Source organism: Ambystoma mexicanum, chromosome 1q (genome assembly GCF_040938575.1).
Source record: "Ambystoma mexicanum isolate Mex_15411 chromosome 1q, UKY_AmexF1_1, whole genome shotgun sequence".
Taxonomy (NCBI): Eukaryota; Metazoa; Chordata; class Amphibia; order Caudata; family Ambystomatidae; genus Ambystoma; species Ambystoma mexicanum.
Window position 1 is genome coordinate 1082122489 of NC_090922.1, and position 23708 is coordinate 1082146196.

The 23708-nt window shown below is 44.6% G+C and overlaps 1 protein-coding gene across 7 annotated transcripts in view; it reads right to left on the bottom strand.

The window, feature by feature from the left end:
* Positions 1-21210, bottom strand: part of ZNF644 (zinc finger protein 644) — a 1204777-nt gene extending 1183567 nt beyond the window's left edge. For 5 of the 7 annotated variants that reach the window (XM_069641775.1, XM_069641772.1, XM_069641774.1 and 2 more), the window contains exon 1: positions 20507-20635. The gene's annotated coding sequence lies outside the window, so the exon portion shown is untranslated. Of the gene's footprint in view, positions 1-20506; positions 20636-21053 lie in introns of those variants that run through there. The other 2 variants (XM_069641773.1, XM_069641770.1) reach the window with 1 other exon arrangement.
* Positions 21211-23708: the final 2498 nt, after the last annotated feature.

Here is a 23708-nt window from a genome sequence, read left to right on the forward strand (position 1 = left end):
CAGCTGCAATGGTGGTCCTCTGGTATTTGGCAGGCTGCCCTTCGACAGTCATCACTGGTGCCAAGAACCCTACAAATAGCATCAGGAGTCTTCCCTTTATCCGGGATTTGGACTGCAGTCACCTCTAGGCCCACCAATTTTAAGGATCCACACCATTCAAACTGGCAGGGGCCTTCCAATCATGGACCACTTCTGGCCAGCATATCTGCCCCGCAACAGACACTGCATCCAGAAAGACCAAGCCTGTACATATGGCCACACACAGTCCAGCCCTTTGCCTGGGAAAGGGTCTTTCCATATATGGCAATTCTGGACCACAGAGGGCAGGAAGAATGCCAAAGGACGGTAACATCTCTTGGCACTGCCATTTAGAGTATATGGTACTTTTCTCGGCATTATGTGGTAAAATGCAAAAGGGCAGGAGTAGAATGTTAAAACAGAATAACATCCATTGCCAACAGCTAATCTTGAACAAATTGGAATTTTAACCAAAGAGTTAGTAAACATCATAAAGCTGGAAAGTATTCAAACCGCACATCACTTGCAGATTTAAAAATACAAGATCGAAATCCCAGATACATACCCTTCTGAAATCCAACTGGGGAATGATGAACACAATACCATGGTATTTAAAAAGATTTCCTCATCACAAACAACAAGACTTGTTACCAAGATTCAGATTAAATGTTTTGCCAAATAATACCACGTTGCAAAGATATGGAAGAAAGCAAGAAGGTGCAGAGTGTCGTCTCTGCAATCACGAGAGAGAAACAAACATTTGAGCTTATTTTGCTCGAAATTGAAAGATTTGGAGGACAACCTAGTTGTACGATCAAATAATAGATCTATGTGGGCTAGAAGCTAAGAAATGGTGGGAACTCATTTATGAAAGTCGAAACAAAAGCTTGAATTTTGCAACAGTAAAATTCTTGGAAGCAGCATTAAAGAAATTAAGGAACAACAGTCACAGTGATTCAGTTGGATAGTGACAATGAGAAAGAAAATTAATCTGAAAAGAAATGTGAAATGAAATAGTGAACAGGTTTGTAATAAACTACTTGCACTGTAAATAATAAAATGGGAGACTGGTCTCCCAGTGGTGATAGTCTTAGGACTGAACAGCTTGCCCCACAAAAGTGAGCAAAAACACAAGGGAAATTAAGCAGAGGGCTACTTCCCGCCAAAAAGTGGTGTCAGGTAATTAGACAATAGCAAAAGAAATGGGGGTTCCCCTAAAGGTCTGAAGCAAGCAGCAGAAAGAAACTGTGTCCTAACAAGAGGGGTATAACATCAGATTGGTGGGTATTAAACACAATAGCCAAGGGGTACTGCAGAGTTAATCCAAACACTGTACGACTTTCTGCCACAAGACAAAGGTGTCGAGAGAATACAAGTAGAATAGGAAGTAGAGGCTCTGCTCCTAAAGAGCACCATCGAACTGGTTCCTCAGTTAGCGGTGGACGTGGGCATCTATTAACTTTCTTTTCTAGTACCCAAAAAAAAGGCAATAAACAGACACTAGTGCTAGATCTAAAACCACAAAAGTTCAATATTACTACATTTCAAGAGTACATCCCACTACTTAACAGAGGCATATTTGACCACACGAGACATGAAAGGGGCATCCAGCTGTGGATCTGTTTGCAACAACCCACAATGCCAAATGCACCAGCTTTGCATCCAGGCACCTAGAAGTGTGGTCACTAGGGATGAACTAGTCCGGGGCCTTTGCCTACGCCACCCCCTGCTTCTCAAACACCTATCCTCTGCCAAGTAGTAAACAAAAACGACTGCACAAATGTTCTAATTCCCCAATGTTGGAAAGACAAATATGGTACCCAATCTCCTGGGGGTGGCAGTTCCACCACTAATGTAAATTCAGGTACCGCTTGCACAACTGACAATTTTAAACACACCATTGCCCAAACACTGTACTTAGCAGCCGACACCTGAAGTCATAGAATGATGTATTTTGTAACTTCCAAAAAGATGCATGGAAATACTAAACAAGGCGAGAAATCCCAGCACTGGGCAGTTAAAACAAGTGGAAACTTGGTATTGTGCACCCAAAAAGGAGTTAACAACCCCCCGGCCACCCAAGACTTCATGGATGGGGTTACACACATCACCCCTGGTTGGGACAGCACAGTGTAAAATGGCTCATGGGTGCCCCCTACGAAACTATATATAAAGCAACATTAAAAGACCTCCCATATAAAGTTGCTTTTCTAATATGTTACAGATGTCGTTTTACACCCTTTTCAGAGTGCAAGTATCTTCTCTGTGTTGCACATCCCCATTTAAATGTCTTAGCTCTTTTAGCTTCAGTCCAGGGGAGAGGGAATGGGGGCAATGACCCATTGATTTTGTTGTCACAAAGGGCATACAGAGGCTGCCAAGTTCATGTACACGTAAGCACAATTCTGTTAACACCTCAAGTGCTTCAGCAGAGAGACAGCCCGGTAGCCACTATCCTCCTACTTTGGGTGAGACAGGTGGCAGGGGGTGTGTGTGTGTCCAGCTCACCACATGTGCATATGCTAATCCCAGACAGCCCCTCCCTACCCTTGGAAGGACAGCCCTTAGAATACGGATGAATAAAGCATGGCTGCCTTTGCCCTGCTCCCATCATTTTAGCTGTGGTGCAAGTAAGGAAACCCAGAGACGGAAAGATAGAAAGGGGCCAGAGACTGCAAACTCGATGTGGCACTTAAAGGATAGTTCCGGGACTTTTTTTTTATTGTCCCTACGGGTCGGCCATGTGTTTGTAAGCATAAATCGGTAGATCGTAGGAAACTTTCCTATGGACCTTACCCGACTTTTCGCCCATTATCGCACTCGAAATCAGCCTCCATTTTGTGATAATCCTATCATTCCGCCGCATCGACCTGGCTCACCTGCCTTTGCGGCACTAAATCAAATCCCCCGCCCCTGAGCCTGACATCAGCAGACGCGTACTGCCCATTTCAAGCACGTCTCGTGTCAACAATCGCTGCGCCTCAGCTATTGACGTGTTGCCATGGAAATGGCAGGACGCCTCTTTCCCCAATAAGTATAAACAGACCGTTTCACAACACACAGCAGCAGATTTTCGATTCCATTCCTCTCTCTGTGTTACTTTGAGTATTCTGTGACTCGTTTCAGTGCTCTGGTCAGCTACCTTCGCCGCTTGTAGCCCGTGTGAACACCTGTACCATCTCTGTAAATTATTTTACTATCTTTACCGCACAATGGCCACAATAATGCCGTATATGTACGAGCCCGAGTACACCGAGGAAGAACTACTGGAAAGTCAAGCACGCGAAAACGATGGGGATTCGGACGGCAGTTGGGAGGACCAGTCAACGGATGAAGAGCCTGGACCATGTCGCATGGACGGCGTCTCCACCTGGTGCACGTGCAATCGGTGCGAGCTAATGCCAACTGAGGAGGAGAACTGCTGCTGCCGTGAAAATTCCGGGTGCTTGGCCTACATTTCGGAAAGCGAGCAAAGTCTGCAGGAAGGCGAGCAAAGTCCGCAATGCATCACCGAGCTGCCAGAGTTCAGGGAAGCCTGCCTCTCACGGACCGTGTTGAGGATGATGATGGTGCTTATGCACGAACTTCGCGGCACTGTTCGTCCGCGTAATCCGAGTAACGAGTAAGTATACTCTGTTTGTGATGTCAGTAATGCCACCACTATTTCATGGTCGTCTCCCACATATAAAATTACATTTACATATCATTCGAACGCATGTAAATTTGTTCCATATAGTGCATTTTCTAGATATAATTTTTTTCTAAGAAAAATGACATGTGTTACCTGAATCGACATTGATAAGAAAGTTTGGTCAGTTTAATACAGTTTGCATCTTTTTTTTTCACAGGTGGTACAGGCTGGTGGCCTATCGTTGCTTCACTTGGTGGCTTCACGGGAGGCTCGGACACCGCGTTCGGAGAGTAATACCTGCCTGTGCGGTACTTGCCATTAGACAACATTTCCCCAGTGACAGTGGACAATACCGCGGATTTTCCCTCGATGTGCTGCAACCTCAACTTTACAATGTGTAATGTTTATTATTTATGTTTAATTAAAATCTAAAATAAAGCCCAACATATATTTTAACAATGGTTGTTTTGATTTTTTAAATGAATCTAGTGTATATTCTCCTGGGAGGGTGAGGTATTTATAAACTCACCCCCCTGCATTCCATGTAGTAGATCCTGCAGCCATCCTCTTACATTCAGTTAGATGGCCTCTCCTTGGTGAGGCCCTGCGGCAAACGGGTCTTGTCTGCACGACCACCGCCCCGATCCACCCCCCGCCCTATCAAAGGCAGTTCGCACCGGGGTACTTGTGCTGGCAAGTGGAGCTGTCAGGGAGCGATAAAGGCCAAGAGGTGCCAAAGACCATGTACACTTCAAAGTGGTCTATAGAGCATGGGTTGTTGTTCCCATGTCTACCTCCAGACCCCGTGTCTCCTGCCAAGCATCCCCCCTCACGCTGGACGGCCCCCTGCAATCCACATAAGTGTGTCTCCATTCACGAGTCTTCCTGTGTCTTGTCTGCACGACCACCGCCCCGATCCACCCCCCGCCCTATCAAAGGCAGTTCGCACCGGGGTACTTGTGCTGGCAAGTGGAGCTGTCAGGGAGCGATAAAGGCCAAGAGGTGCCAAAGACCATGTACACTTCAAAGTGGTCTATAGAGCATGGGTTGTTGTTCCCATGTCTACCTCCAGACCCCGTGTCTCCTGCCAAGCATCCCCCCTCACGCTGGACGGCCCCCTGCAATCCACATAAGTGTGTCTCCATTCACGAGTCTTCCTGTGTCTTGTCTGCACGACCACCGCCCCGATCCACCCCCCGCCCTATCAAAGGCAGTTCGCACCGGGGTACTTGTGCTGGCAAGTGGAGCTGTCAGGGAGCGATAAAGGCCAAGAGGTGCCAAAGACCATGTACACTTCAAAGTGGTCTATAGAGCATGGGTTGTTGTTCCCATGTCTACCTCCAGACCCCGTGTCTCCTGCCAAGCATCCCCCCTCACGCTGGACGGCCCCCTGCAATCCACATAAGTGTGTCTCCATTCACGAGTCTTCCTGTGTCTTGTCTGCACGACCACCGCCCCGATCCACCCCCCGCCCTATCAAAGGCAGTTCGCACCGGGGTACTTGTGCTGGCAAGTGGAGCTGTCAGGGAGCGATAAAGGCCAAGAGGTGCCAAAGACCATGTACACTTCAAAGTGGTCTATAGAGCATGGGTTGTTCCCATGTCTACCTCCAGACCCCGTGTCTCCTGCCAAGCATCCCCCCTCACGCTGGACGGCCCCCTGCAGACCGCATAATGCCACGACATATACACGTCATTCATTCACAAACACACCCCTGTTTCGAATTCTTTATAACCCACTTCATATTTCTAATGAGAACTTCTTTGCGCTTTGCTAGTCAACCCGTGAAGGTGCTGGTTATCTGCTCTTCGTCTCTGTGAACTTCCGTGACCACTTTGAGCAAACTCGTCAGTTTGCAACCTGTGAACAGCTCCCTGTTCTACGACAAGAAACTACTCTGATCCCTGCATCTAACTGTTTGTTCGTCAAGGTAAGTCCATGTACCATAATCATTTTGCGTCCAATTTTTTAATTTATATCTATTTGCTAGTAGTCATCAAATTGCATCCATGTTTTCTTTTCGTTCACGACAGTACATGCAAGGAACTAGTCACATGTTCTGAGTTTAGTCAAATTACTTTTTCTATTTTTTGAAAGTTATTGAAATACTTATCCGCATGTGAATAACATGTATAGTTCCAAGAACCAAAACGGACCTTGCATTGAACCTTTTATGTGTCATTTAATGTTTTAACACATTGGTATTCATAGAGAATTGTTGATCTTTACTTTTCAGAACTTTCCATAATGCCTGCCTGTTCCATTGGCGGTTGCCCTTCGAAGACCCATAACAAATCTGAAGGTACTATAATGCATGTTTTCCCTAAGACAATAGATCAGATAAGAGAATGGGTCCGATATTGCGGATATCCAGCCTCTGAGATAGAAAGTAGAGTCCTAGAAGTCTTTGCGGACAAGAGGGGTGATCGATACCGCATCTGCAGCAGGCACTTTAGCCCAGACATGTACTCCACATCATTGCTAATAAGGACGAAAACACCGCGAGCGAGGCGAAAATTGCTCTCAACCGCTATTCCCACTCTATTCGTCCACATCCCTCCACTGGTGAGTCAAGTTTACGTATTTATCTCTCGGCATTGCGGTAGTGTGTAGCATTAGCTAACAATAATTTCCCCATTTATGTATCCACTCAATATGAAGGCTGAAGATTCTCCATCCGTGTCGTTATTGCAGTCATCAGCCACTTCAAGCGCCTATCGGGTAATCTTACTTAGCTATTCTGACACTGACTTGTTTTAGGCATGTAAATCAATAGTTTTAATTGATCGTGTAATTATTTTACCTAATGGTACACCACAGTACTCGTCCTCTAGTCTTTGTTTTCAGTTATAATTATTGTTATCCAAAATAATGCAAGTACTGTCTTTCAGGGAGATGCTGAGGAGTCCAACGCATTGACGACAACCGTAGATGTCACTCAGATGCTCGAGGTACGTTTCCGGACAGTTCCATCGATGGAGATCATCAGATCTTGCATTCTTGTAGCGTGATTGTTACACACAATGTTTCTTTCGTTTTTAGCCATTGGTATGTCCTTCTGTCGTCGCCCTCCTATGTGTCTTCTTTTTTCAATATTGTGTTCATTACTAATGAAAGTCCTATGTTTCAGGGAGTCGATGGAGCATTAGTCCAAGAGGAAGGGGGAGCATGCAGTTACGGGTCGGCGCAACAGCTTGCAGAAGTGTGCACCGCAGTTACAGCGTCCCTTGATGTTCTTATGCATTTCGAGGTATGGATACTGACAGATCAATCATGCGAGATCAAATGACGTGATTACATCCGCTATACTTCCTTCTTTATTAACGCAAGTACTATGTTTCAGGGAGCTGACGGAGCTTCTTCAACAAGAACATCACCCCTAATAGTTGATGCAGATCTCTGGGTGGTGACACTTCCAACGATGGAGCAAATCGAATCATATTTAGATATCCATTATTTATTTTAGACAACTGATCATTTGTGCAGGTCTATTTAGATGAGCCGTTGACGCCTGCAGAAAGTTTATGTTCTTTTAAACAAAATACAAAACCATACTAATGCAATTACTGTGTTTCAGGGAGTTGCTGAAGCCTCATCTTCAATAATATCATCAATGGAAGTCTATGCGGAGCCCGAGGTATGGATCTTGACAGTTCAATCTAACTAGATCAACAATGCGTGAACTATTGTCGTTTGAATGTTCTACACAATGCGTTCATTCGTGTTTTGCTATTGAGATGTACGTATGGGTATTGGTCCCCAAGTACATTTTGTGTTTTCAATATTATTATACATACTAATGAAAGTTCTATGTTTCAGCGAGTCGATGGAGCCTCAGTGAGTGATGGATGTGCTTATCATGAAAGTATAGTCGTTGCAGCGCGAGAGGAAGTGGAGACATGCACACACGAGTCGGAGCAACAGCGTCCAGATGTTGAAGTTCGAGGCAAGAAGGTTTCAAAGAAAAGAAAGCAAAAGAAGGTTAGTGTCCTGTTCACTATATTATGTTGTCTTTCACTGTCAATAGTTCAATACTGTAAGTTGTGTTTAAACTGAACATCCCTTTTCTAATCTGTCCTCTAGTTGCGAGTGGGTGTAAGAACTAGATCTACACAGACAGTGAAGCGAACGAGAGATGTTGCTTGTCAAACCTTTTGGCAGGGACTTGAGACTGGAGATGCATCGTGCCAATGGGAAGAATATGAAGTGATTGACAACGGAGCTATACCACCACCAGCCATTGATAGTGAATGTCCTCCTGGTAGTTCGGATGCAGTCGGAGATCAATTCACAGAATCCACACCCGCAAAAAATAAGAGCATGCGAAAGTTGAAGACATTGTTTTTTTCTCCCATCTCCGGACAAGGAACAGATGTTGCAATGGAAGAGAATGAAGTGGACGACAATGAAACACCATCAATATCACTCAGCATAGCGGAAGACGATATCAGAGATTGTACCTTTCATGCGAGTGACATGTCCTCAACGTTACAGGCCGAACCAGCTGGGATGCAGAGTGACAGTATAAGGAAAGAGGCCAAATTCATTGTATTCGATAGCTGTTTGATGGATATTATTATGATGAAATGTGGGCATTGGGTTGGTGGGGAAGTATGTGGGGAGCCATTGATTAATGTGACTCGTGCAATTCGAGGCACTAACCTTAAAATACATGCCACCTGTACACAATATCATCCGTTCGCATGGTCTGCACAACCCATGCTGGGGCAACTGCCAGCAGGCAATCTACTTTGTGCAGCGGCCGCACTTTTTAGTGGTTCAAGTTTTAAAAAGTTACAGTATTTCTTTCAGTTTGTGGGAATCCATTTCATTGCGAAAAGTCAGTTCTACAAATACCAAACCGATTATCTATTTCCAGCCATCAGCGAAGCTTGGAGAATGGAAAAAATGTCAATGGAAAGTACATTCGCGGGCAAACGCTTCAGGCTAGCCGGTGATGGACAATGCGACAGTCCAGGATTTTCAGCCAAGTACTGCACCTACCACTTTCAGGACATGGAAAGTAAGAAAATTGTGAGTTCGGTGGTCGTGCAGGTGTCACAAAGTACATCCTCAGTGGCCATGGAGAAATTTGGCTTTGTAGCATCATTGCAAGAACTACAATCGCGGGGAATGGTGATCGACCTGATAGCCACGGACAGACACGTTTCAATTGCCAAGACAATGAGAGAACAGTACAAAAATATAAATCACCAATTTGACGTTTGGCATCTTGCAAAATCAATCAATAAAAAATTGTCGGCTGCAGGAAAAAAAAAAGATATGCAAGGTATTTCACAGTGGTCCAAGTCAATCAGCAACCATCTTTGGTGGAGCTCAAAAACATGTGAAGGGTCGTTGGAAATTCTACTGGAAAAATGGCGGTCAGTAATGTTGCACTGTAGCAACGTACATCGATGGTCGACAAATGAGCATTTCCACAAATGTGAACATGGCCATTTGTCCACAGAGGAGGCACGGAAGAAGAAGTGGTTGATTCCTTCATCACCCACTCACAAGGCCATTGAAAAGATTGTATTTGATAAAACTATAACAAAAGCTTTGAGGGGACTCACGCAATTCTGCCACACAGGAGATTTGGAGGTGTTCCACAATATGTGCCTCAAGTACAGGCCCAAAAGATTGCATTTTGGCATGGAAGGCATGATAAATCGGACTCTTCTAGCGGTCTTGGCACATAACCATAATGTTGGCCGTCAACAAAGTAGGACGACCGGAACTTTAGGGACGCTTCGCTACAATAAGGCCTTCACTAAAAGAAGTAAACAATGGGTGATCAAACCAGTGTTTGAGGATATGCAATATGAGTTTAGAGAGACTTATCGTAGATGTCCTCGATAGGCACATACATGGAGTGGTGAACGAACCTATGCAGGGGACAACTGCATTGCCACCCAACATTGCCTCTGTTCCATGTCCACCTAAAGCAGAGCTCATTGAGAAATACACATCACGGTTTAAATGATTGTAATTCGATTGTCTGTTCTCTCGAGTCTCCTCATGTTGCAGGCCCATTGCAATTAAACCAAACAGTAATATAAATCATTTTTACAAAAATTATAGAATGTTTCCGTATTACAAACACATGGCCGACCCATAGGGACAATAAAAAAAAAGGCACGCAGACAAGATGCCCTTACACTAACTGGAGCTAACTAGAAATGTGTGCTCGCTCAAAGTGAAGGTCAGCTGCTTTGATGTTTTGCTCGGGTGGCGGAACGGCCCACGACCCAATATAAGGTTCTATTGTGATTTGACCTTGACAGGCCGGGACCATCCTGAAAGACTAAGAAAAGATAATGAATAAAATTTCAGAAACGAAACGATGAGCCACGTTCATTAGAAGAAGTAACGTCGGCAAAGAAGGAGTGGTGTTTCGGGTCTGCCCTACACAGAGACACAATGGAAAATGCAAATATAATGTAAGTAACTTTTGATGAGTTTATACCGCAATTTCATTACTATACAGTGGCTTTAAAGACGGGTTCAGTTGTACTTGTTCGTTCTATGTGGCATAGTGTTTTCTACCGCGCACTATCTGGAGGAGAAACATCTGCTTTTACTGAAGCACCTCAAAACCTTCCTCTTTGCTTCTGCTTTCTCTCTCCCTCTCCCCTGCTACAACTGGTCCACTGTCTGCGACCTCGGTCCTGGGCCCTTCCACTCTCCACCTGCACTGCCTCCCTGTCAACCCCTGCACTGGGGGACTGTCTCAGTATCCTACAGCCCCCCCTTCCCAGCACTTGTTCTGCACTTACCTTGCACTTGCCACCAGCTGGCCCTATTTATTTATTATTTTATGCTACTTACCTTGTACTCCACTCCCCCCCCCTCCATGCCTCGCCACGCCTTTAAACACTTGTGTACACCCAGTAGCGCTGTCCTCGCTATGAAATGAATAATTTTAATAAGGATCTGATGGTGAGACTAATTTCATTTTTTATGTTTTTAGGTACATCATTCACTACTGTCTGTGTCACGAGTACCAGACACCGGCGGACGGCTTCTACAGCCGCCAGTTGCTTCTCCGCGTGAACAACGTTACCACCCTGACCATTTTATGGGACGATCGCCAAGTACAAGTATGCCCTTACGCGGTACTAACGGTTAGATGCAACATACCTACCGTTGTGGTGGCCTAGTGCCTCGTTGTTGGAACAGCCATGCGATTATCAGTGCGACAGAAGAGCTTATTTTTATCGTAAACCAACACCCTGTGTACTGCACACGAACATCGCTTGCCTCAAGACGAACTAATTTGGATCGAGAGCAAAGAAAAATGCAAATCGCTGAATATTCTCTAAACATTTGATGTCCAATAAACGTACTTTGCCAAATGTACAATCTTGCCGTTTGCTTTTAAACCACGGTTTCACATTCCGAATTGTGGTGCTGTATTGTGAGATGCTCTAAGACCCTGTGTACAGCAAAGGACCATCGCGTTCCTCAATACGAACTTTTTGGAACATGAGCAAATAAAAATGCAAATCGCTGAATATTCTCTAAACATTTGATGTCAAATAAATGTACTTTACCACATTTACAATCTTGCGGTTTGATTTCAAAGTACAGTTTCATATTCCGAATTGTGGTGCGCTGTATTGTGAGCTGATCTGTGTTGATTTCCGGGGTCTGTGTGGAGTCGCGTAGAAGACGCCTGGGCGCGTTTGCCTACGCAGCTCAGTCACGTCACGGATAGAGGCGGGGAATATGAATGTTTTGATAAAGTCTGTTTCAGGGGCGGGGGATTTGATTTAGTGCCGCAAAGGCAGGTGAGCCAGGTCGATGCGGCGGAATGATAGGATTATCACAAAATGGAGGCTGATTTCGAGTGCGATAATGGGCGAAAAGTCGGGTAAGGTCCATAGGAAAGTTTCCTACGATCTACCGATTTATGCTTACAAACACATGGCCGACCCGTAGGGACAATAAAAAAAAAGTCCCGGAACTATCCTTTAATGGAAAGCCCATCATAGGTCCCAGCCCCATAACCCTGGTCTGTCAGTAACACACTGCCTTTCACCAGCCAGTAATTGAATAGTTACCCAATTCTAATTAACATTAACATGCAATGGATTTGTCTTTCTATGCTTGCACAGACTAGTCTTCTTCCACCACACAGCATATAATGGCAGTAGGCACTATATAAATATCAACATAACATGCCAAGAAATTAAATAATTGTATTAAGCGGCTACCTCAAAACACTCTCCATAAAAGCCATTCACTGCGCCACACAAAATTGAAGTATTAAGGACATACAAGGTAGTTAGAAAATCTTTATTCACTCCCACCTGTTGCTGCTCATGTAAACGTGGTCAGGCACAGTAACAGTATTGGGATTGAAATTGTTCTCACCACCCCAATCCTCATAGGTGAGTCAGTTCTGAGTCTCACTAGCGAAGTCCAAACCTCATTCCAATTCACCCACTATTTAGTACCCCTAAAGAATAGGTTTTGGAAAGACAAACATGTACCAGGAAATACACATCAACCCAAAGTAACCACAATCACCGTTTAGGGTTTGGCAGAAACCATCTCGATTAGCAACGCAGCCAATTGCACAATTGAAATTGCAATGCTCATTTTAGAATGAGCGATCCAGACACCATTGTTTTTTGCGCGTCCACCATTACCATGTAGGCTAATAATGCACCCGTTAAACCAAACGTAGGCTTTGATAGTGCACCTTTTATAAAGTGATGCATGTGTGAAACTTGGGTCCGAAATTAAACCATGAAAACCATTAAGGAGAACATTCTTTCCATAGGTGTTAAATTTCACACACTTTCTGGTCTTAACATTAATACCAATCACACCAATGATTACGACAACTAAATGCACTGATCAATCAGTACGATGGTGTGTGCACAAATGGCGGATTGAACTAGTGAAACCGCCAATGTGATTAAGAAATCAATTTCCCTTTTGGTGAACTTTATTTTCCATTTAGTCAGTTTAAAGAAACTGAAACATAGCGGATACATTTCTGCATGAAGTGAAATATCGATCTATGAGAAACAATTCAGACCCACTAAATAGACAGTTTCATTAAATGACACTTCCTCTATTTTATGTTGCAAAATTCACGGATCAAAATCGTGTAATCAACACATGGGTATACCAATAAAGAAACGTATACACCATTGAATAATAAAATGGCTTCAGGATATCATTCAAACTCCAGAGAATGCCTTTTAAATTGTTAAAGGCACATCCAAGCTATGTTCCTTAGACGCCAAGGATTCATGTACGAGTTCACAAAACACGATTGCAACAATATAAAATGGCCCTTCAGGCCAAAAGTTAACAAATAACATTGAAACATGTACAGTCTCTAGAGTTGGATTAATGTCTTGCACAATTACAGGGATGCTTTCTCAATGCATGATAATCCTTTAGGCCGCTTTAAAAAAAAAATGGCTACCTCACCGAGACAATTTGAGGAATCTTGGTGTTCCACTTAAACCAACTACCCTCAAGTTCCTCAATTTCTCTATTGTGGCTTTCTAACACAGCCAATACGTCCTAGACTGATATATTTGGTATGGTGGCAGTCCCCTTAAGGATTAGATGGTCTTCAAACTGATTGTCATGTGTCCGCTCATTGCGACATTTGATGAATATTTATCTTGAAGAGGGCCATCATGGTTCGTTATGATATTGTAGCTTGATACCAGACCACAAAGAGCTATTCCGATTCAACTTGCTGGTGATGCTCCCTTCCAAATTTACAAATACCACAGACCTTTGGGTCCCAGTGCAAATCTTATTTTCTTAGGAGTGCCTCAGACCAGTTTTGTCCATCCACAGTATCCTCACCATCTTCATGGTCTCTTCCGTTTTAAAAAGGCATTTCAAGACAGGTTAACATTCAGTTCTTTAAACGGAATAACAGCCACCATCCTGCCTGCACTGTATATAGATCTGTAGAACGTGAATCTTTCCTTCTAAAACGCCAATTGATGCTCAGAAGGTACTGGTAGGAAGGAAGGCCCCATTCTACACAGTTCTGCTTGGGGAAAAGGCATTTAAATTGTTGGAGTGGAATTATATACAGTGCATCAAGGAGACTTGCTTCTGGAACCAATGAACTTGATTAGAACCAAACTGGACAAACATTTTTGGGGAGCATAAGACATTTACACTATGGCATCCAATATGGGAAAGTAACTTAACTTGAGGTTAACGCCTGCAGGTCCTGGCCGACGTGGCCCACACCATTGAGAGTACATTTTTTCAAACAGGAACAATGCCCACAAGTCAGCATGAAACTACTGCAAGGATGACTACATAGTGAAACCTGGTCTCAGTCCAAAAGCATACAGCAAAAGTGAGCAAGCAAGGGTCCCATGCAAGGATACCTGGATGCTGGCAGAGCACCACAGTTTATGCTCAAAGGCTAGCAAAAATAAATAAATAATCTAATTATGAAGTTTTGCAGGTATTCGATAGCACAGGAACTACTTGGAAGCGCTGCAGTTCCATTCACTAGCAAGGATAGCACCCTCACCTTGTGTCCCTGGGGTCTGTCATGTCACCCTGGGTCCATGGGTCTCGAGTCTAGTCAAGAAATGTTGGTTCTGTGTACATGTGGAAAACCAGCATTCAAGCCAAGGAGAAGTGACTTGGTGCACAGCTAGCAGCATGCAAGTTGACATTAGCATCCTGCTTATACCCGTACCTAGACAGCCATCAGGCGCACACCAAAAAAAAAAAAAATGTTTCACTTTGATGACCTTGTAGTAGTTAGTCTCCATTAACACTAACCCTACTTTTAAAGGATGGTCATCTGCATTTCATGGTCGCAAAAGGACCACTGAACAGAGTAGGAGGGGGTGCTACAACAACTTCACCATACCATTTAAGAGCAAAGTATGAATGTTGCCAGGTACAGATGTCTAATCCTTGATGGCAGCAATATGGCCGTGCTGGATCATGCCTATGTACACAAGAGGAGCCCTTCCTCCACAAGGATACATCTATAATGGGCCACTGCATGGATCACCTGGTTAGGTTGAGCACCAGCCTATTCCATGACTTGCATCTTTATTCTAAAAATAAATAAATTAATAAATAAAAAAGGGAACAACCACAAGGTGTGAAAGAGCCCTTTGCATCCCATATTGTGCAACCTTTAACATAGGGGGACCAGGTTTCCTTCCTCTGCCTGCAAGGTAGAGGGCGGAATCTCCCCGCCACCTAGCAATTTTCTGCAGTCCCCCACTGCTAATCGAGTGCTGCATGCCAAGCTAGACCTACAAAGATATGCGCTTAGTCCACCAGAACCTAGCCACTAGTGCAATGGAAGGGGCATGGCCCATGTGGATGGGCCTCTGCTTGAAATTCCTGTAGGGAGGTAGGCTCATATTTCATATCCACCCCATCACTCCAATTGGCTTTGTTGGCCTTACCCTAACACCACAAACTGCCCGCCCACAATATGGCGGCCACAAGGTTCTATGTCATATTTCCACTTTTTGTTGGTCACCTACCAAAAAGGCTTGTTTTTTTTTTAGCGGCCTGGAAAACGCGAAAGTATCACATCCCTTTGCCCCCCCACCCTTGCTGAGGGGATGTTGTTGAAATCAGGGAGGGAGGGGTTTCCACCCCCAGAGTCCCCTGCCTCAGCTGGCGCCCTCCCCAGTCCCCCAAAGCATACCCCTACCCGATAAACAGAAAACACACCCCCACAAACACATACGTGTTCTCCCGCAACAGTTCTTCCTGGTACTTTTGCAGCCTGTGTGCATTTGTGTGTGGCAGGGGCATGACTACTTGATTTAGAAAGACTGCTCTGTGTTGTCACAGAGCGGTCTAAAAATCGGTCTTTTTAGAAAAAGACATTTTCACTCCACATGGGCCACAAAGCACCACTGCATAGCTATGTGGGTACACCAATTATCTAAAATGTTTTACATTTTATTTGAGGTTGGTGAATAATATTAGTCAGTGCACTCAATCCCCTTTATTTTTAGTGGTTATTTCGGTTTGACTATTCCAAGCTATGTGGAGGTCAGTGGCTGCATGGCTACATATAGGAGGTATTCACCAACCGGTCTGAGTTTATTTAGTAGGAGATTAGGATTCTATGTTAACCTGTCCGCTTCAATGTATACGTTTCTCACAAATTTCTTTCTCCAATAAATTCCAATGGACACTAATTAGTGAATAAACGTATTGGTTTAATTCATTTGTTTCAGCGTATTCATTCACAGCTTTTAAAACAATTTTGTGCCCAGGTCATATGAGGTGGCTAGGATGGGGCCAACATAAATCCGCTAGGAGGCCCGTGCGTGTGTTTCGCCTTTCCTTGGGCTTTAATGTACTAATACAGTGGTTTAGTACATAGTTGTTTCTCATAAAGACAGTGCAATTTTACACTGGACTATAAATGAACCCTCCCAGTGAGATACAACACACGAACGGCAATATTACATGCTGGCATGTCTGTCCATTACTGAGATTTAGTTCACCCACGAATACACGAATCTTCAATCGCTCATGACGGTTTGAAATTTTAAATTAAAATTCACTTAACCTTTTGTGGCAACTTTATGGTTTCAATTGAAGCCTTTTCAAAAAGATTAAAGCCTAACGGCACCAAAAGGTACAAAAACCACTGTCAAAGGAAAAGAAAAAAAAAATAAAGATTTGTCTTCAGCTGGGAACAAAGAAATGAGGATGCGAAGAAAATATATCCAAGAACATGAAACGAAATCGAAATGTAGCCAACAGTATGAAGGTTCATTGCACCAAAGAATTACTCACACAGAAAAAAACCTTGGAAATCTTCAAATCTGCAAGTAATCTCCAAAACTATTCAAGTAAGCTTGTTAATATCGAACCCTCCAGAGACCTTATGGAGTGTTCCAATCTGTTAAAATAAATATCCAAAAAGGTCAGACATAGAAACATCAATCTTTCCTTATTAGCAAACAATGTCCACTCTTCCGATCAATATTATCATCAAAACAAATCAGGATGTGAGATCACAACAGGGCTGTGATGTTTTGGATACATTTATTCGATCTCAAAACAATATTCAGCACAAAAATGTTAAGTTTTCAAATTTTTGGGATAAGCAAAACAGTAAAACAGACAGGTTTCAGGTTCTAAAAATGGGGGTACGTCTGGGTACCAACCTCTTGATTATTGAGGTAAAATCCCCATATGGGTGCACATGTGGATACAATAATTAGACAAATCAATCTGAAATTGAGTGTGTGCGACCCAGGACTATTCTTGGTCCATGGGTATTTACATGACAGTATACACAACAATATACATAAACATACAAAGAGGGTCAAACAGTTGCGTCACAAATCGACACTGTAGTGTTTCGGCCAACAGTGGCATTCATCCTGAAGCGGGAAAAAAAACTAAATAAAAAACAACAAACAACCACATTAGTGAAACCGAGCATCTCCATTGACGCCCCCTGATTGAGAGTTCAAGGTTCACTACCAATAAAGCAATGTGAAACAAAACACATTCATGGGTACGCTGTTTAAAAAAAACATCCACTTCCTCAGTCGAGATTGCTCAACCCCCTGAATGTACAGACGGATAAGGGGAAGAAATGCATATATTAGTAGGAAAGTCCATTTGAGCCAGTCACACATTCCACAATGCCACCTAGAAGCCATCACTGGAAGTTCACCTCCAGTCCTGAGCCACAACAGCAAGGTAGGCGTGCGAGCTCCATGAATGGGAGCTATCCTCTGTTGGTGAAATGTGTAGGAGGGGATGGTGTTTTGACATCTGAAGGCTTACCAACATAGGGCTGGGAATGATTCAGTCACATGTCGGGCAATGCAAGATGTGACTGACATTTTATTACCCATATTTGCCTCTTGTGATAACTTGCTTATTGGCAAATCTCTTCAGGCCAGTCTACCCCAACAGGAAAGGCGTGATAGACAAGAGCACTTTTCTATGTGGGCAGAAGGAGGAAACTGTATCAACTAGTGTTGTGGGGTGGAGGGTTGAAAAGTGAGACGAGAAAAATCCATAGAGCCTTGCATGCCCTGTGGTGGGATGGTCATGGGGTAACTTGGATGTGGACGGAGTTGGTGGAATTGAGCTACGAACAAAATGTAGGGTTGGGGGGAGTTTCACGGGAGGCTTTCCTACAGGATTACTATGCGCCAACACCATCAGCATCTGTGGGAGAGTTGTTCCTCTCCTTTGCCCTGCAAAAAGCTGGGGAGCTGAATGGTCAGGAAGTGGCGTCCACTCGACTTGTGTTCTGCACGAGTATATAGAAACCATTTCCACATTAGCATGCAAACTGAAAGGAAGGTGCGAAACTTATATTTCACCTAAGGTACCAATCAATATGCAAGATTGCAACGTGAGTGATTCACAATGGTAATTGCAAAATACCAAATACTTATTTTTAACCTACCACTTTGCATTTATGAACCCTACCACTTACAGCACCACTGATTTTGCATATTCAACTTAATTCTATACATATGCCTACTATTTTTGTTAGTCTGTTCCTTTGTGGATTGTATACTTTGTAACACGAGAACACATTTAAAATGGTTATATTTTAAACAGGGTGTGTTTGACGTTCAAAAAATGAATAAAACAAATATTCTGTCTACTATTCGGCTTCGGATAAATACTAAATATGCTATTCGGCACACCCATGTTAAAGAGACAATATAATTCTGTCAACTCACAAATACACATCTTGACCACCCATAAAGCCACCCTGTTAGTCTCTAATAGTACATCATGTGAATCACCCCAGCAACATCTGGTCCAGTCTCTCAAAGTACAAATATCTAAAGATGCAGCCATGCAGACTCACTCAGATCTGCATGTAAAGGTTTTCCCTGATACCTTTAAGTGTATGCCATTGATAAATACTATGTTGCAAGGACTGAACAGCCCTCCTCCACCACACAGGACCAGATAATGCATGCCTGTAAAACGTATTGATGTACAATGGTCCACTGCTTCCTGAAATAGGCTAGTGATCAAATACCAAAAATGAATTACATTTGCTGATTCTCATTTTCAAAATATAACTGCCTCCAACTTATCCAAATGAGGGATCTTACACTTTGCTATTCAAAACTACCCCCACCCAGACAGACAGCCTTCCTCCCCCCCCCGCCCATCAGAGGCATTTCCATCCACCCAACCCTTCAAGAATATCAAGCGTTTGCTTTCTCTTATTTGAGATAAGGATATTTTCTCTGTAACGCTGCATCCTTCGATTAGTCAGTCTGTTATATGCACATTACAAAGTTTGTGTTAAGGAGTAGAACAGAATCTCTACAATTGTAGGCTCTCGTGCAACTGTTAAGGTTGTTCATTTAGGGTGCACCCTAAGTCTCCTGAGAGAGTCCCCCGGGAACACGAAAAACCCATATTACGTTTCTTTTTAACTGCTTGTGTTACCTCATGGTTAAAGAGGTTCTTAGCATTCACAACATATATGACCCAAACCAACTCCACTGCTTCTAAACATTTTACTTTAAAGAAAGAAATTGAAGTGGCGGTCTTGGCTTGGGTATGCCATCACATTGTGGGTGCTGTGTGACATTTACAGTCCATCTGTATAAATGTTGGGAGAATTAAACCATAGTGAAGAGAGCAAAAGAAGCTTCTGAATACATTATGTGACCAATGACTATTGCGTGGCCACAGTTAACGAAAGACAGCAGCGTTAAAATACCCCACCTTGCACAAATGTGGCCATACTCTGATGGTCAGAATGGTAAATCATTCCAAAAGAACAGGTGAACGGACAATTGGTGGGTGAGAAATGGTGTGCTGTATGCGTGATGAGAAGGGGAGGACATGGCTTGTTGGTTGGAACTTGAATTTTCACGTCCTGAAAAGGACACGTACATAGATGACGAAGATGTACCTGATAATTAAAATTTCACCTTACTTCTCAATACAATTCGGTGTTGCTATACGCGTCACAAAATGGAATCTACTTTGTCTTCTTGCTAAAGAACAAAGCCATCTTAGGTCACCGTCTAAAATAAATGATATCCCGAGGCACGTTAAGTATTTGCAAGAGCGGAAATATACTTAAACAAAACATTCTAATACACACACACACACACACACACACATTTACCTTGGAGTAAAGGAATAAAAAAAAAAAATCACATTATAAACACTCGAGGCTGTATACTGCGACGTAGACAGATTGTCCTTCTAGACAGTGTTTTTACGTGGGTTATAAAGAATTCTCAGATGAGACAAACAAGGCAAGTCATGGAGATAGTAAATGAAAAAGGAGGACAACGACTAAACAATGCTCTAAGAACTTTAACATTAATTGACATTGGGTAATACGCATGGAATGCACATGAGCAGCGATCTAGAGAAGGAGCCGATTGTTATAAACGGCTCCGATATTGACGCGAGAGGTGGGGCCCCACTAGGGTCGGAGACTTTTTTGAAACGGTATCTTCCAGGAAGAACGGAGCCATTCAGTTACACCTTTTTTTCAGTCAGCTGGAGACATGTCTGAGCTGGTTTAACACTGCAGTGTGTGTGTGTATGTGTGCTGGACTGTGGCGTACGGTACAGGATGCTAAGGGACCGGGACCGCAGAAGGGACGCCGATACCCCCGAGGCTGACACCTGGCAGACCTCTAGATTGCAGGCGCTGCCGTGTTGTAGTAACCCCTGACCGATGACACGTCTCCCAGACTCAGCCCACCTACAACACCGGCAGTGACAATCGTGGGGCTACCGCAGGCAGCTCCAGGTGCAGCTGTCAGATGGAGCCAGTGACGGGCCATCTGGGTCAAGTGTATTCAGAGAAAGACTCATCGGGGCAGTCCGACCAATTACCTCCGTACTATTGGGTGTAAGTCTGGGGGCGGCGCCCAACCCCCCGCACCCCGAACAGAGCTGTCACCGGCCTTCAACTCCCACCGCCTCCTTCAGGAGCACCACTTCCATGGCAATGGCGGCCGCCAACCCACTCCTACTTATACCCTCCGCCTGCCTACCGTCGCCCCATTGGTTTCCCCATGCCACGTGACCAAACAAAACCCTCAACCTAACCCGTACAGTCTTTGTCCGCTCCGGCCGGTGGTCTGTCGCCCCACCGGGGCTTCTATCTGCAGCCTTTGGCCCTGGTGTTACGCGAACCCATGACAGTCATTCCCTGCGCTGGTTCCGCACGGCGTACGCCGCCATGTTCGGTCCAACCGGTCAGGTATCTCATCGCCTGTTTCAAAGGACCATCCTCCCGGAAGACAACCGAACAGCCCATTGCCGGACCGCCAGCGCAAAAGGATAGCCCCTGGGCAATAACTTATCGCCAACCCCCTCCTCCGGGCACCCCCTCAATCCGCTTGGCGCGTTGCAGAAGTACATGCATTGTTATACACACCTGGTCCGGGACACCGTTTCGTCAAACCGCTGACCTCCAGCCCTTATTTTATATTTTATTTTAGTTTCAAATTAGCGCCGGCGTAGGCAGACTGGACGTTGACAGCAGGACGCGCCCGTGACGTCGGCGCGCTAGGTCTAGGCTGCGCGGCGTTCTGTACGTGAAGGATGGAGCCCGGCAAGCTGACGTGCTGTAACCAGACAGCGAAAGGTGCGTTGGTGATCTGTCTACAACGGTCTCGATTATTCCCGTGGAGAGGGACACGCGCGCTGCCGCTCCAATGCCTAGTCGCATATAATTCACAGTCTCAATCAACAGGTTATCATACCTCGCAACCCTTTGACTCTTCAGGGCGGATGAAATCAGGTGTGATTGGGGTGGGTGATCCCGTTGAAGTCAGTATTAACGAATTCACTTTTCACTGTTAGTGAAGGTAAGGGGATCCAAACTGGAGGCCATTTGAAGTCTAGGGAATATAAGTGGCGTGTTTGAAGGGTGAACATGTATCCAGGAAGGGTGACACTCCAAGTGCAGGTGAGTTAGTTGTTGGTTATCCCTCTATTCTGCCAAAACCAACCCTATGCCCCTTTTGACTCTCCTTAACCTTATTGTCGGTGAATTACGAGGGGGCGGGGACTACCCCTTCAACTATTGGGAGAGGTGCACAATTCAGAGACTGTGGGGAACGGGGGCAACTTACTTGTGTATGGACATCTAACTTATTTACACAATTAACTCTCTCCTTCACGTCTGAAACACCACACTTAAGAACTGATGTGAACATGAGCTGTCTCCTGTGCCCCATACCTATCCAATCACTCCCCTGACATGTAAGTACTTGAGATAACGGTGCAACGTAATTTAATCGACAGTCGTTTTTACGAATACACTTTGCTGAAAAAAAATCATTGACATTTTGTTGGGGGGGGCAGATAAGGGCTTGCGGGAGGTCGGGAACAGTTTAAAATAGGTGGGGGATCCCAAAATAAAAAAAAATTGAATTTATTTCTGCAAAATGTACTCGTAGAAACACCAGTCGTAAAAATTACTGTTGATGATATGCCATAGAACTGTGATAACACCCCATCACGATTTCAATGGCCTAAACATTTATGTATAAGAATGCAGCTGTGAACATTGAAATGTTTTACATTGCTAATTGCCAGGCATCTGTTCACCATTAAGCCAAAAGTCACTGTTTATTGTCTGTGTCCTTTTCTGTCCTGCTACAGCTCTGTAGGTCAGCCAGGTCAAGCCCACATACTACAAAATTCCAGGTGGTGGGGGGTGGCTAAAGTCCCATCTGACCAATGGTCGTTGCACTACTGCTTATTGTTAACCTTCCTACACTACAATCAAGCCACCTGCCACAAACTTATGTCAGCCAACCCTACTTTTGTGCCAGCCGCATTACTCATTTACTGACGCAAGGCCTAAAGCACAGTTCCCCCTTTGACTAACTGCCTTCAGTCTCTGACTGGACAATCCCAGTGGGTTTACAGCACTTAAGAATGTGTTTTCACAAGTCACCTCCGTTCTTTTTCTTCGCGTGGGCAGGAGCCCAGCCCACGCCTCTGCCTCCTTGCTTCAGGAGAAGCGAGGACCCTAGCACGCCAGCACCATCGAGACCAATGCCATCCTTCAGGGTAAGCAGGTAGGAGTGTACCATCCCATCACGACCCCGCTCCCTCTGACGGGAGCACCCCTCTTGCAACCCTAAACCTGCAGAGAGCATTTACTGTGGCAACATTCACCACGAAATCCGGCACCGACATGCGGCACAGCGTAAAATGGCTGAATTCTCCTTTTGTTGACACGTCGCCTAGCAACCATGTCCGTGAACATTGCAGCTGATTGGATCACGGCTGCTATATCTGGGGCCCAGCATCACCGGAAGGCGCTAGCTGGCACCCTATTTAAGGCACAAGCCTGTCTTTGCCTGTCCGTCGGCCGGACACGTTGCTGATTCCAACACATGTAGACCACGTGAGTACCCTCTGGCTCCACCAGTAGACTCCGTGAGTACCCTCTGGTTCCACCACAGCGCAGCCATTTCAATCTAGATTGCCTCCATCCTCTCCCATACTCTCATGCGCCCTGCTGTTCAACGTGCTACTTACAGCCTCGTTTCCTCTGTACTCAGGTCTGCCATTGCAATGTCTCAGCACCACATAGCTACCTCATACATGTGTCTCTGCTACACGCAGCTGTGATTTGGCCTAAATGCTAAACATACATTGTATATACTACGACTCCTTTTATATTTGCCTGAACTCTGTGCATTCTGCAGCGCTATTGTACACCCTTATGTTTTGCCACTGCTACCCTGACTACCAAAGTACCCCATTGCCTAAATGATACTGTATGCTCATGTGTATGCCATTGCTACCCTGAATACTGAGGTACCCCATTGCCCAAAGTTATTTTGTATGCATTCCTGCTGACCACTAGCGTTACCCTTGCAAACATGTAACTATTCCGAATCATAGATAATGCCATTCCCTGTTCAGAAGGCGCATTCATCACAGTAGATCAAGGCCTGGCCAGACTGGGGTGTCACCAACACCATCCCATCCCCTGCCCCACCCCGTTTCTACCCAATACCTCCCCATTCCCTTTGACTATGAACTGCCATGTTACCAACAATAGCAACAA